This window comes from Podarcis melisellensis, assembly GCF_964234715.1.
Source record: "Podarcis melisellensis genome assembly, chromosome: 7".
Lineage (NCBI taxonomy): Eukaryota > Metazoa > Chordata > Lepidosauria > Squamata > Lacertidae > Podarcis > Podarcis melisellensis.
Window position 1 is genome coordinate 35,782,314 of NC_138539.1, and position 12,103 is coordinate 35,794,416.

Consider the following 12,103-nt stretch of genomic DNA (forward strand, 5'->3'; position numbering starts at 1 on the left):
AGAGCTGTGATCCACTCTAGATGGAATTAAATCAAACCCTTATCATTGTCCACATGAACTTTTCCCCCTTCTGACTGGTTTTTTAAGATTAAAAGCGGTCACACGAACTGAAATGGAGAGTAAATTATCAGTTCCTTCCCCCTGTGGGTATGAAATCAGCTAAGGAGGGAGGTGATTTTGAGTAGTCAAGCGACAGGAAGGGAAAGGGTTAAGAGGCCTCTCCCCTGTTGCTGCCTTTCTGCTCTTGATCTTACATCTGTGTTTCATTTTTTTAAAAACACCAGGAAGATGAATCACAGTACTGCACCACCATGCATTGTTTTAGCTCTTTTAATTTCACAAAAGAAGTGGGGTTGATCAGGGCAAGCTCCACAAATTTTGTTGCAAAGTAGATGGCCAAAAACCCATTCCATGTATGGAAGCCAACCAAACTCGCAATCAACTCTTGCTTCAAATGTGGAAATGGGGCAGCCTCCTCCACAACACCTGAAGGAAGCAGGGTAGGATATCACCACAGTGCCACTCCCTGCCCTCCAGCATCTGCTGTCTGAGGCAGCTGCCTCACTCCGCCTATTGTTAAGGCCAAGCCTGGATTTGATTTCTGAGATGCTTTCAAAAGCAATCACACAAACAGGAACAGGTAGGACCTCAAAAGCTTTGTAATTACTATTTGGGGTTTTGTACGAATTCAAGAACTTATGCTATGTGTTGTGGATCAATCCCTAAATGAGATGGGCTGAGGTTCATCTTCATCTGAAAATTGTACTAATGCCCTTTCGCATGGGTGTGCGGCATACAGCTGCTGTTTCTCAGCAGGAAGATGCTGGCATTCTGCACATTTAAGGGCATTCTTTCATTTATGACAGATGTAGGTGTCTGGTGTGGGGAAAAGAGAGGGTTTAACATTGCAGCTCCACCAGCTCCAAAAGCCACCAGTCACACCACTCACTGCCCCAGAAGCATACTCATTCATTCTGTCCATGAATCCTCCACTGTGTTAAATGTCACCGGTAGATGGTGCTGAAGGCTATAATTCAACTAGCTTGCTCAGCTAGTATTAGGCAGCACAATAACATGGTATTTTGATTCATAAAAAACAAAAAGCCTACAGGATGAATAATAACAGGAAAATGAAGTGAATGCTCCCTTTCCCACACACGTATACACACACACACACACAAACACTCAGAAGAATGAATTCTGCAAAGGAGGGAGGAGATGTTGCAGCAAGTCGTCTCATTTACTTAACTGAAATGCACACAGTTCCACTCCCCCTATTATTTTCATGAAGGCTGCTTATTTAGAATTTATAGCTTCCAACGGGCTTCTGTATATTGTGACTTCTGTTCAAAAAAATGATCACTTAGCCAGCATATATAGATAGATGTTAAAAACGAAAGGCAAACTGTAGAAAAGATGTACCACAGGAAACGTTATCCTACGTGTCGTATACAAAGGAGAGAAAAGTATAGAGAACTGAGATGGGCTGCTTATTCAGGAAGCAAATATTCATTAAAAAAGAAACTTTAAAAGGTAGATGAGAGAAAACATGAGCACTTATGATCAAAATCATATTGAAGATGGAGCATCACATTTTCAAATCTGTAAAATTATCTTAGCTTTTATTTATTTTTTTAAAAAGGTGAACTTCATCCAAATCATTTTATTGGTTAAAAATTGTGTATGTTGCACAGCAAGAGTGTAGCATCAAACCAACACATATCAGTAAAAGACCGTGTCCAAAAGAGGGATAGAAATAAATTCAACACAGTTCTTTTTGTAATAACATTATTGGATGTGTGGCCAGATCCAACACCTGTTTCCTCAGAAGTAAGTGTGGCTGTGCTCTGCAGGGCTTACTCCCAACTCCCAAGGTAAGGATGGATGGCTACCTGAGCCTTCTTTATCCTGTATAAAAGCTGGGGTGCAGATGCTTCCATGAGCTTCATTTTCCATATATTTAAGTGCAGAGAAACATGGAGTTGAGCCTTTTTTTGTTCCGTTTCCTCCTGCACCTCAAGGCAAAGGGACAACAATCCCATTTGCAAGGGCTCTTTCCCTGCACACAGGGGCACACACTTGCTAGCTCTCTCTCACACACGCTTGCACGCACACACACACTGCATCTGCTGTCTGTGCACCACTCCCCTATTGTTTTCACTATAACCGATTTTGGCAACAGCTCTTTAGCACTTTGGAAGGGCCTTCATTAGCACTGGGACACTGTCCAAAAGGAATCCAGAGAAAAAAAATCAACACATGGCTGCTCTTGTTCTCATGATAAATGACAGCTTTGGCTGAAAAACAACAACACTAAAGGAAGCAAAATGCAAACCCCAAAAAGCAACAAGGATAGCCAAAATGTGAATAGAGGAAGTCAGACATAACTAACTCTGCTGAGATGGGGAATGAGCTCGAGGAGTGGTGGGGGAGGGGCCAGAAAGATGTCAAATTGGCAGTGTGTGTGTGTGTGTGTGCCTTTTTAAGAAAGGTAGCTTGTATTTTTATTCTGTAGAGATTAGCTGGGGTGATGGGTGAACAGTCACCAAACTGGACAGATGATATGAAATGCAGTGTTTCCCTTTAAAAGAAATTGGGTCGCCTTATAAAGAGAGAAAAATGAAAATAATAAGGGTCAGGCTACCACACTGACACATCCAACATACAGGGAAGGGGGGAGGTGGAGTCATTGTGCTCCTAATGAGCCCAATCCCAGAATTCATTGCATCACTCATTGCAAAGGAAACATGCTTGCATCATGCCATGGAACAAGGTGCTAAAGGTGAGATTGTGGGGACATCACATTTGCAACGTAAGCAGCTGTGCTTATATTTTAGATTTTTGCATGGTAGTGTGACAAGATTCTCGCCATCCTAGTTCTAGAGGCTTTCTAATTCTTTGCATCCAGATGTGGAAGAGCTGCTTTAAAAGTAAAAACTGGGGTGATTGAAATAGCTTCCACCACAGGTTCCTATACCTGTGTGTGTGGGTGTGTATTCAACTATTCGTGCACTTGAACATGTGTTTGTTTTATATATAGATATAGATTGCTGTAAGGTCCAGAGAAAACATTGTCTTGTATTTCTCGTGTCAATGTGGATTTGTTATTTTTGTAGAAGTCTTTTAGACAGTGTAGGCCTTTGGCTTGCCAGGTTTTTACCTGGAGGTTTCGTGCTGCGTGGTGGAATAGTGGGTAGTGAGCCAAGGGGATTAGTGGGGATGGGGTTGGGGACAGTTGAACTGCTTCCTTCCATGCTTTAAGCATGGTCTATGTGAACCTGTTTGGGACGCAGGTGGCACTGTGGGTTAAACCACAGAGCCTAGGACTTGCCGATCAGAAGGTTGTGGTTCGAATTGCCGCAACAGGGTAAGCTCCCATTGCTCGGTCCCTGCTCCTGCCCACCTAGCAGTTCGAAAGCACGTCAAAGTGCAAGTAGATAAATAGGTACTGCTCCGGTGGGAAGGTAAATGGCATTTTCGTGCCCTGCTCTGGTTCGCCAGAAGCGGCTTAGTCATGCTGGCCACATGTACGCCGGCTCCCTCAGCCAATAAAGTGAGATGAGTGCCGCAATTCCAGAGTGTGCCACGACTGGACCTAATGGTCAGGGGTCCCTTTACCTTTATGTGAACCTGTTTAGTGTTATGGGGATTTTCCGTCATTTGTCTGGGAGGAATGGGTATGCTGTGGTGGAGGTATTTTTGAATATGTCTCTCTCCTGGTGTTCCCCTTTTTGTCGCGTCTTTTAGAATGTATGGGATTATGTGGCGCACTTGGTTGGCAATGTAGTTCTATGTTGGGAATTCCCCACACACCTACTGAGGAGGTGTAGGTATTTGGGATTTATTATTGGGTTTTGTGTGAAAAGATAAGCGAGTGTAATTCTTTCTGCCACTTCTGGAGTTGGGTTGGGGGAATCCAGATTGGGAGAGATTGAAATATGCAGGTTAGTTTTGGGAGGGTGATCATTCTGATCATGGCTATTTTGTCTGAGAGTGTGAAGTTGGTATTGTTCCATCTCCCCAAGTCTTTTTTGATTTGTCACTACAAAGGGTTGTAATTGTGGAGGTATAGTTTGTTGAGGTTTCCGGTTATTTGTACCCTAGGTATCTGAACTTGGTGCAGCAAAGTTTTATCTTGGTGATGTTGGTGAAATCTTTTTAGATATGGGGTGTTGAAACACATAGCCTCAGATTTTGCAAAATTTAAACCATTGCAAATGTGTTGAGTTCTTTAGTTAGGGTGGTTGCTGTGTTTATGGGGTCTGGTGTTGTGACTATCAGGTCATCTGCAAAGACCCCTGATTTATAGGTTCTGCCTTTTATTTCCACTCTCCTGATGTTTGTGGCTGCTCAGATTCGAATTGCTAGACGTTCCAGAGCCAGGATGAATAGGAAGGGAGACAGTGAGCATCCTTGTTTTGTGCCTCTTTGGATTGCTATGGTATTAGAGTCCTGCATTTTGCTGAGGCTTGGGAGTAGATTTGTTTGAAGATTTGTAAGAAGTTGGGACCAATTTTCATGTTAGTTATTACTACTAATAGGTATATCCATTCTAAGCAATCAAAAGCTTTGAGAATGTCTAGGGACATAATCATCAGTGGGAATTTAGTTGCCTTGCTGAGTTCAATTAGATTCAGTAGTTTCCTGATGGGGTCTCTTATATTGTGACCAGGGATGAAGCTAGTCTGGTCTGGGGCTATTAATTTGTGTAGGAATTTTTTTTAGGTAGTTAGCCAAGATTTATGTGAATATCTTGTAGTCTTGGTTTATTAATGAGATCGGGTGGTATGATTCTACTTTGAGGCTGTCTTTGAATGGTTTGGGGATAGAGACTTATCTTGGAGAAGGTCCAGGTTTTAGGAATGGGGCCCCATTTTATGCTGTTGTTGAATAGGCGGGTCATGTAGGGCATCAGAGGTTCTCTTATGCGTTTTCTTTTGATAGGGTTTCCCAACCCCCACGCGTTTACTCTAATTGTTTTTAAGCTAGCCATTCTGCTTATCTACTTTATAGGATGGTTCCCTGCCAACCCATCTGGTTTGTCCTGTGTCTCTCACCTTATATTGTCTATCAAACCTATTAAGTTGCACTGACATAAAGTGTGATGGGTGGGGGAAGAGGGGGGTTAGAATTAAATTTTGGTTAAAGAGTGGGGGGTAGATTACAGAAAGTAGCATATATGTAGTTATATAGGTGTTTATTTGGGGTAATTTGGACCATCTGGCTTCCAGCCGGTTGGTCCTGCATCTCAGCTGGCATGGAGGGCCTTGTTTAAGAACAGGCTGTCCTCCTGTCGTTTGTGATATGGAATGGTCAGTGAGGTAGTGTTAAGAGCCTTTATGATGCCTGTGTTGGGTAAAAGGTTTATAAGCAATGTTGTCAGTGTTATTAATAGCATTATTGGTTTGCTGGGGTGGGGATACGAGTATTGGCATGCTCTGGCACCACCATTGTGTTGGATGTGTGTCTGATTTTAGCCTGTTTGTTGATTGTTTTATTGAGGTTTGGGGTATTGTTTGGGGTATTGTTGTTGATTGTTTTATTGAGGTTTGGGGTATTGTTTTAGTTGGCATGGGTTTCTTTCTTTGTTTTCCTTTTATTTTTCCTGCTCATTTTGTTTGTTGCGTTTGTGAGGCCCACATTTCCTTGAACAATTGCATAGCCTTTAGGTGTGTGCCCTATTAAATGTTTGTGTGGGTAGTCACAGCGATATGAGACAAACTCATGAATCATCATTGTAGTCACCATTAAACAAGCAGCTAGCAAAACTGATGCATGAGGGAAAGCTATTGTTCCACCAAGTCAGTGATGGTAGCTACAAACCCGCTGAAGAGGAAGTACCTGTCTGCTACCATTACCATATGCTAATTAGAGTGACATCTGGAAGCACCCTAGCTGGCTGCCCAACAATGAAATGTGCAACAAACTCTCAAACACCCACTGCAATACAGTTCTGTACATTCAGTTAACTTAAGTATTTTGAAACAGACAATTAGAATAACACCACTGTTATTTCTTCTTAAGAGATGTACTTGTCCCAAAATCACAGACGTGCCACGTTGATTATGACTGCAAGCCAATTTCCACGTACCTGGGGATAAGTCCCATTGAACTCAGCAGACTTACTTCTAAGTAGTTCTGCATAGAATTGCACTAAAATGTTAATACAACTCAGAAGGACTATAATTGCAAACCATGATCAGTGGAAACAGGGAACCAATAAACAGCCTGTATCCACCATTGTTTCCAGCTCAATTCTACATAAGAGTCCAATGCGATGGTTAGGATGACATGACAGGCAAATCTGAATTAAGTCTAACTCCTTGGAGGGGTTAAGACATGGAAATGAGAGTGTGCACAAGCAGGCTAGCTCTCTGCCTCATCACACCCTCTGTAGTTTGAAGGGTGACAAGTCTGCAGTGGGAAAGGTCTTCTCTACTCTACTCTACTCTAATTTGGACCCCAGATTTCCCAGGGATCCAAAACACATGGGAGCCTCCAAAAGCACAATAGGCTTCCCTGAAGCAGGCTGCCACCCTTCAATATGTTGAAAGCGATGGGTGTGGGCAGGTGTGAAGACTTTAGCACATTCACACACACTCTCGCCTCTCTGTGTGTTAAATTAACACCCCATAGGGTTTCTCTTTTCCATTAAACCACAAAATCAGGAAGTTATTGTTGAGTTGGTATACGTTACATTTATATATCTGGATTTTCCAAGTTAAAAATCAAAGGTGACTGCATTGGCTAGGACAGCTCCCGTCTGTAATGCTGAATTGCTAAGAACAATCAGCCAATATATATATACTCCTAGATCCCCCTTCACATCCAACCAATTAAATTTTCATCAAATTGGTACATCCAGTGATATGAAACAGGAGTCTTCCCTAATGCAATCTGAAGTTGTGGGCTGCCTCCTGGGAGAAGGACAGATGCCTGATGGGCCTTAACACAAAAGGAGTGGTTGCTGTTTTCCCTGCGTTATGCCATTAGTACACTTGTTCACTGACTTCCCCCACCACTGAGCCATCAGGAAGGCTTATGCTTGGCAGCAGGCTGGGATCCCTGCCTCTAAGCATGAAAGAGGGTCCAGCTATTTGCAGAAATAATGCCTTCCAGACGCACTAAACAGCACTCTTCTTTCCAGATGGAGATGCATCTCTGGTTTTTTCCCCCCAGTCATTTATTCACCTTCTGTTCTGACTTGTCTGCCTCTCTCCCCTCATTCACCCCCTTATGGCCCGCCTGTCTCGTGTTTTGCAGACTGGAATTCTTCACTCTGGAATTCACAGAGTTTGGTATGAAACAAACCCATAAGAAGATGATGCCACAGACGGTTGGAAGAGGACCCCCTACACACAGAGAGAGAGAGAGAGAGAGAACACACAGCAGACTGCAAGCCAAAGGAAACAGGAATTGTGAACTGGGAAAGCCCTTCCTGTATCAACATCTGATGTTCTTCTCTCTGACAAACTTAAGAATGGAAAGGGTTTTGGCACATGCATAGCCTGCTGAAAGAAAAGTCGGCTTCCAGAGAGGAAAAAGATTCAGAGAAAAAGGAAAAGGAGCCAGGCGTTGTGGAGTAGCAACTTTTCACCGTCCCGCGAGGTCTGTAGACTGTCTTGTCCAATGAGTTCAGGGCTAAGAGCCAAGCCTTGAACTTGATATTCTCCTGTAGATAAGCACACCATGTTAGATTGACCCTGACTGGGTCACCTGAGTCACATGAATGCTTCAAGTCAACCTGCCAATTCTTATTACTTTCATGGCGTAGGGGAAATGGATTAAACATGGACTTTGATTTGGCCACAAGAGCATAAACAGTGACTGTGATCCAGAGGTAATCTGACAAGTGTAAATTTAGAGGTTCCCTTTTCAGTTAATTAAATATTTAGGAACATTTCCCTTTCCCAAGCTCTCAGTGGACGGCCTGGGAGAGAGAGGTATGTGGATAGGGTTGTGTGTATTGGTAGACCCACCGAGGGGGCCAGTGCACAGGAATCCCACACATGGAACAGCTGTTTAATGTGACTATGTGGCCAAGCACAGACCCAGACTCATTTTCCTCCCTTTCACAAAGGTGACTTTTCTTTACAGGACATTCCCTTCACACACACACAACTGCAAGTTGCTGCTCAGTCCAGAAACCATTCTTGTGGTTCACAAATATCAAGAAAAGGACTGGAAGTTATTTGTTATGGTATGACATGAAGTGGATTATTTAACAACTGAAGGGATAGAAAGAAACATGATATTCAGTTGAAGCAAGGTTATATTTATCTGGAAAAAAACCCAATAATTTCTGCAGTATCAACAGAGGCTTATAGCTAAACCCGAAAGATACTTCAGGATCTTCTAATGGGGTTACTGTATTAGTCTCTTGAGAGAAGAGAAGAGAAGAGAAGAGAAGAGAAGAGAAGACACACAGCACCTCAGAGACTAACAAATTAGGGCACAAACCTTTGTGGATTGGTGTTCATTTCATCAGGTGGGAAGGGTAGGAACATTTTGTGGGACATTATTATGTATATACCATCAATGGGATTGGGTTGTAGTCAACTAACATTTACTCCCATCTAAATTAATGATCATGTCTAACTTAAGTCCATTAATTTCATTGGGTTTCTTCTAAATAAAAGTTAGTTGAATACAACCATTATGCTTTACAGACTAGATAAGTCCCCTTCCCCCTCCCGAAAAGCAGGGGTCCTCTCTCATTAATGTTACAATCTGTATTTCAGACAATGAGAGAAAGAAAAGTAAATGAGTAAAGAGACAAGGAAACAGGTGAGCTTTACGTGATGTGATCTCACGTGGTGAAATGAAATGAAATTTCTGGATCAAAAACATAGTTGTCACTGCCTCTCAACATTACAAGGAATGTGCAATTAGTTTTAAAAACAAGCCACTCATAATGAGCATGTATAGTCAAACGTCTTATGCCTGAAGCTAAAGTAAGATTGGTGGAGAAAATCCTAGAAAGAATGTTTCCTCTGCGTAAAAAGACACTCGAAGACACCTCTGAACCTTGCAACAGTTTTAGAATCACTGCATAGAGCAAAAGGGTGGGTGGGTGGGTGGGTGCGTGCGCACTCACAATCACATTCCTGATATATATATATATATATATATATATATATATATATATATATGCCTTCTTTTACTTGGTGAAATTAGCTACCTTCTGATAGCTTTGGCAGTAGAATGAAGAAGGGTGAACTGCAACACAATTATGTCGTGTGAAGCACTCTTGTTTAGGGTAGGTACTATAATTCTGGCAGACCTAGGATGAGGGCACATTTATTAGAGTGGTGGCCAGGAGCAGCATTTTCTTCAAAAGAAGGCATGTGGGCATAAAGTGGGGAGGGGTGTGCCTACAACTCCACCCACAGTATCTCCTTGCTCACTGCCACACATTCTGTGCATTTGGTGTTCATGCCACTATAATCTTAGATCGGGACAACCTGGCCCCTGAGGTTCATACGCTGGTGAGATCGAGACTGGACTACTGCAACATGCTGTATGTAGGACTGCCCTTGGGTCTGATCCAGAAGTGCTGGCTCATGCATAGTACAGTGGCTAGACTGCTGATGGGGGCAGATGGCCAGCTGCATGTGACACGTCTGCTAAAACATCTGCACTGGCTGTCCATATGCTACAGAGCCAGGTTCAAGGTCTTTGTGTTAATATACAAAGCCCTGAACAACTTGCTCCCTGGATACTTTAAGGTATAAATATGGTGCCACCTTAGCCAAGAATCAGGCTGCACTAGCAGCACAACCTCCAATTTCCTATACCAAGTTGGTATAAATTCATTAGAATTCCTTAGAAACAGTTTCCTCTAAAATGAATCCTTTTGAAATGTCACTCCATAGCCTAAGCCCTAATTACCTTTTGTGAACCAGGATCAGGTCATTTCAGTGGGCACTTAAGGGCTGATTCCCATGTGCATATGGACCACTTGTCTCATGGCTCAGCACTCTAGCCCTCTTCACCTGTAAGAAGGGTGTGCATATAGATAATGATCCTTGCCCTCACTCATTCCCCCTATACAAATTTAGCATTCACCAGTTATGCTAAAGCATAACTATGCTAAAGCATTCACCAAAGTCTAAAAAAGGCAGGGTTTCCTACTGCATGTACTAAGTCTATACATGTGCATAACGTTTTTATGACTTAGTCTCTTTCACAACTGATTCTGAATGTATCGATCTTGCAGTGATATGTCAGGTGTGGGGCAGGGCTGGGGCTTCTGCCAGACCACATTTGACCCATTGGCCAGAGGTTTCACATCCTTGTTGTAACTCATTATTTGGTGTTGCACTCATCGAGCCATGAATATGTGTGAAGAACTAAGTGTGAGATGGACAAACATCTCTGCTACAAATCATGGTCAGGAGAGAAGTGAGACCCAAGGACCCATAGTTGCATCAGCAGCTACCCTATAACAGCTCATACTACAGTATTTGTTCATCGAGTCAAGCACTGTCTGCTCTGACTGGCTGGAGTTCTTCAACATCTCAGGGAGAGGTCTCCTCTAGCATCTGCAACCTGGCTGTTGTAACTGGATGGAGTTGCCAGGGATTGAAGCTGTATTCAGCCATTGAGCTTACAGGCCCTCTCTGGTTCAGACCTTTCCCTTTTGGTGTGAGTGAAAGCACACTGATCCAAGCTCTGTTTTGCTGTACTGAATCAAGGGTCTTGCAGAGTCTCGCTGAATGTGATCCAGCCTTCCCCCTACCTTCCTGAATTCCAGCACTACTATTCCAGACATTCGAGGTATTTGAGGAAAATAGAATATTTTGCTTCAGGCAAGCCACACGCACAGCCCGCCTTTCCTAACCCACTGCAATGCTTGATGGGTCTTTTGCACTCCTGCTGGAAATGTACAGTCAAGATCTGAAATGACACGTTATGCTTGGAGGGTTTGAAGATTTCTCCTAATAGGCCTTTTTACAAGTAAACAAAAAGTTATCCATACTGTGATGCCTGCTCTGACCTGCAAGTTTGCAGACAATAAATCTTAATTACGGTTAAATGTCCAAATCTGCAAAGACGGAGGAAACATTAGTCAACTGTGAATTGGTCCTGACTCCTGCTTCGACTTTGCCTGGAGATGCAGCTGCAGGAATACATAAATTAGTTTTTTTTATTTGTTTGTGTCACTATACCATCAGCTGTAGCTGTTTCCTTAAGAGCATTTCCAGTATTAGTGGGCTTACTGGCATTCATCCTATTAGCATCTCAGATGCAGGTGGCATCTGGAAAGTTTTATTTTAAAGGACTTTTAGCATTGTGCTTAGGTTAATGAGAAAGCGCTACTTTAAAATATCTCGGCACTTTTCCAAAGAGCGGCTCGGTCTCACGACATCTGCTCAGTGGATACTTGTTACCTTTGGGTTTATTCAAGCAACCTTCTGAATAACCTTTTTGTTAGCAGCTTTCTTTATAGGCTCTGCAGCAGCAGAGCACGGGAGAGCAAACACAGTTGCTGGTAGAGGACGTTTTCTGTGCTGTGCTGAATTCACAAACTCCCTTGGTTGTTTTGGAATCGGCATACTGCAAATGTTCAGCGAGGCCACTTTTGCCTTCTCTTTTTCCGGTCCACCATCTTTTTTTGGCTGTGGGGGGGGGAGGCACATGGAAATGGAAGCAGGGCTGCTGTACCTTTAATAGCTGTGTGGAAGGGAGAATTATGGCCCTGAATGGCAGGTCAACATTCCCTCTTCTACACAGCTACTGACCCCTGTCTTTTAATCTGACCCATAATCAAACAGCAGAATTTTACCATAAAGGCTCTGGCCAACGGATTTGTTCTTTCAAGGCCACATCCTCACTGTACATTTAAAGTACCATTTTAACTGTCATGGCTTCCCCCAAAGAATCCTGGGAATGGAAGCAGGGATGGGAAGTACTAGATGAAATGAAGCTCATATTCATGATAATGCAATGAATACAATTCTCTGCCTAAAAACAGAGCCCTTTATGCAATTCTCCTTTATTCATAATCACAAATAACCTTGCATCTGATAAATAAGAACAGGTATTGCAGGATCATTCAGAAATTAAACTAACAGTGTACCCTGTCTTTTCTAGAGGATCA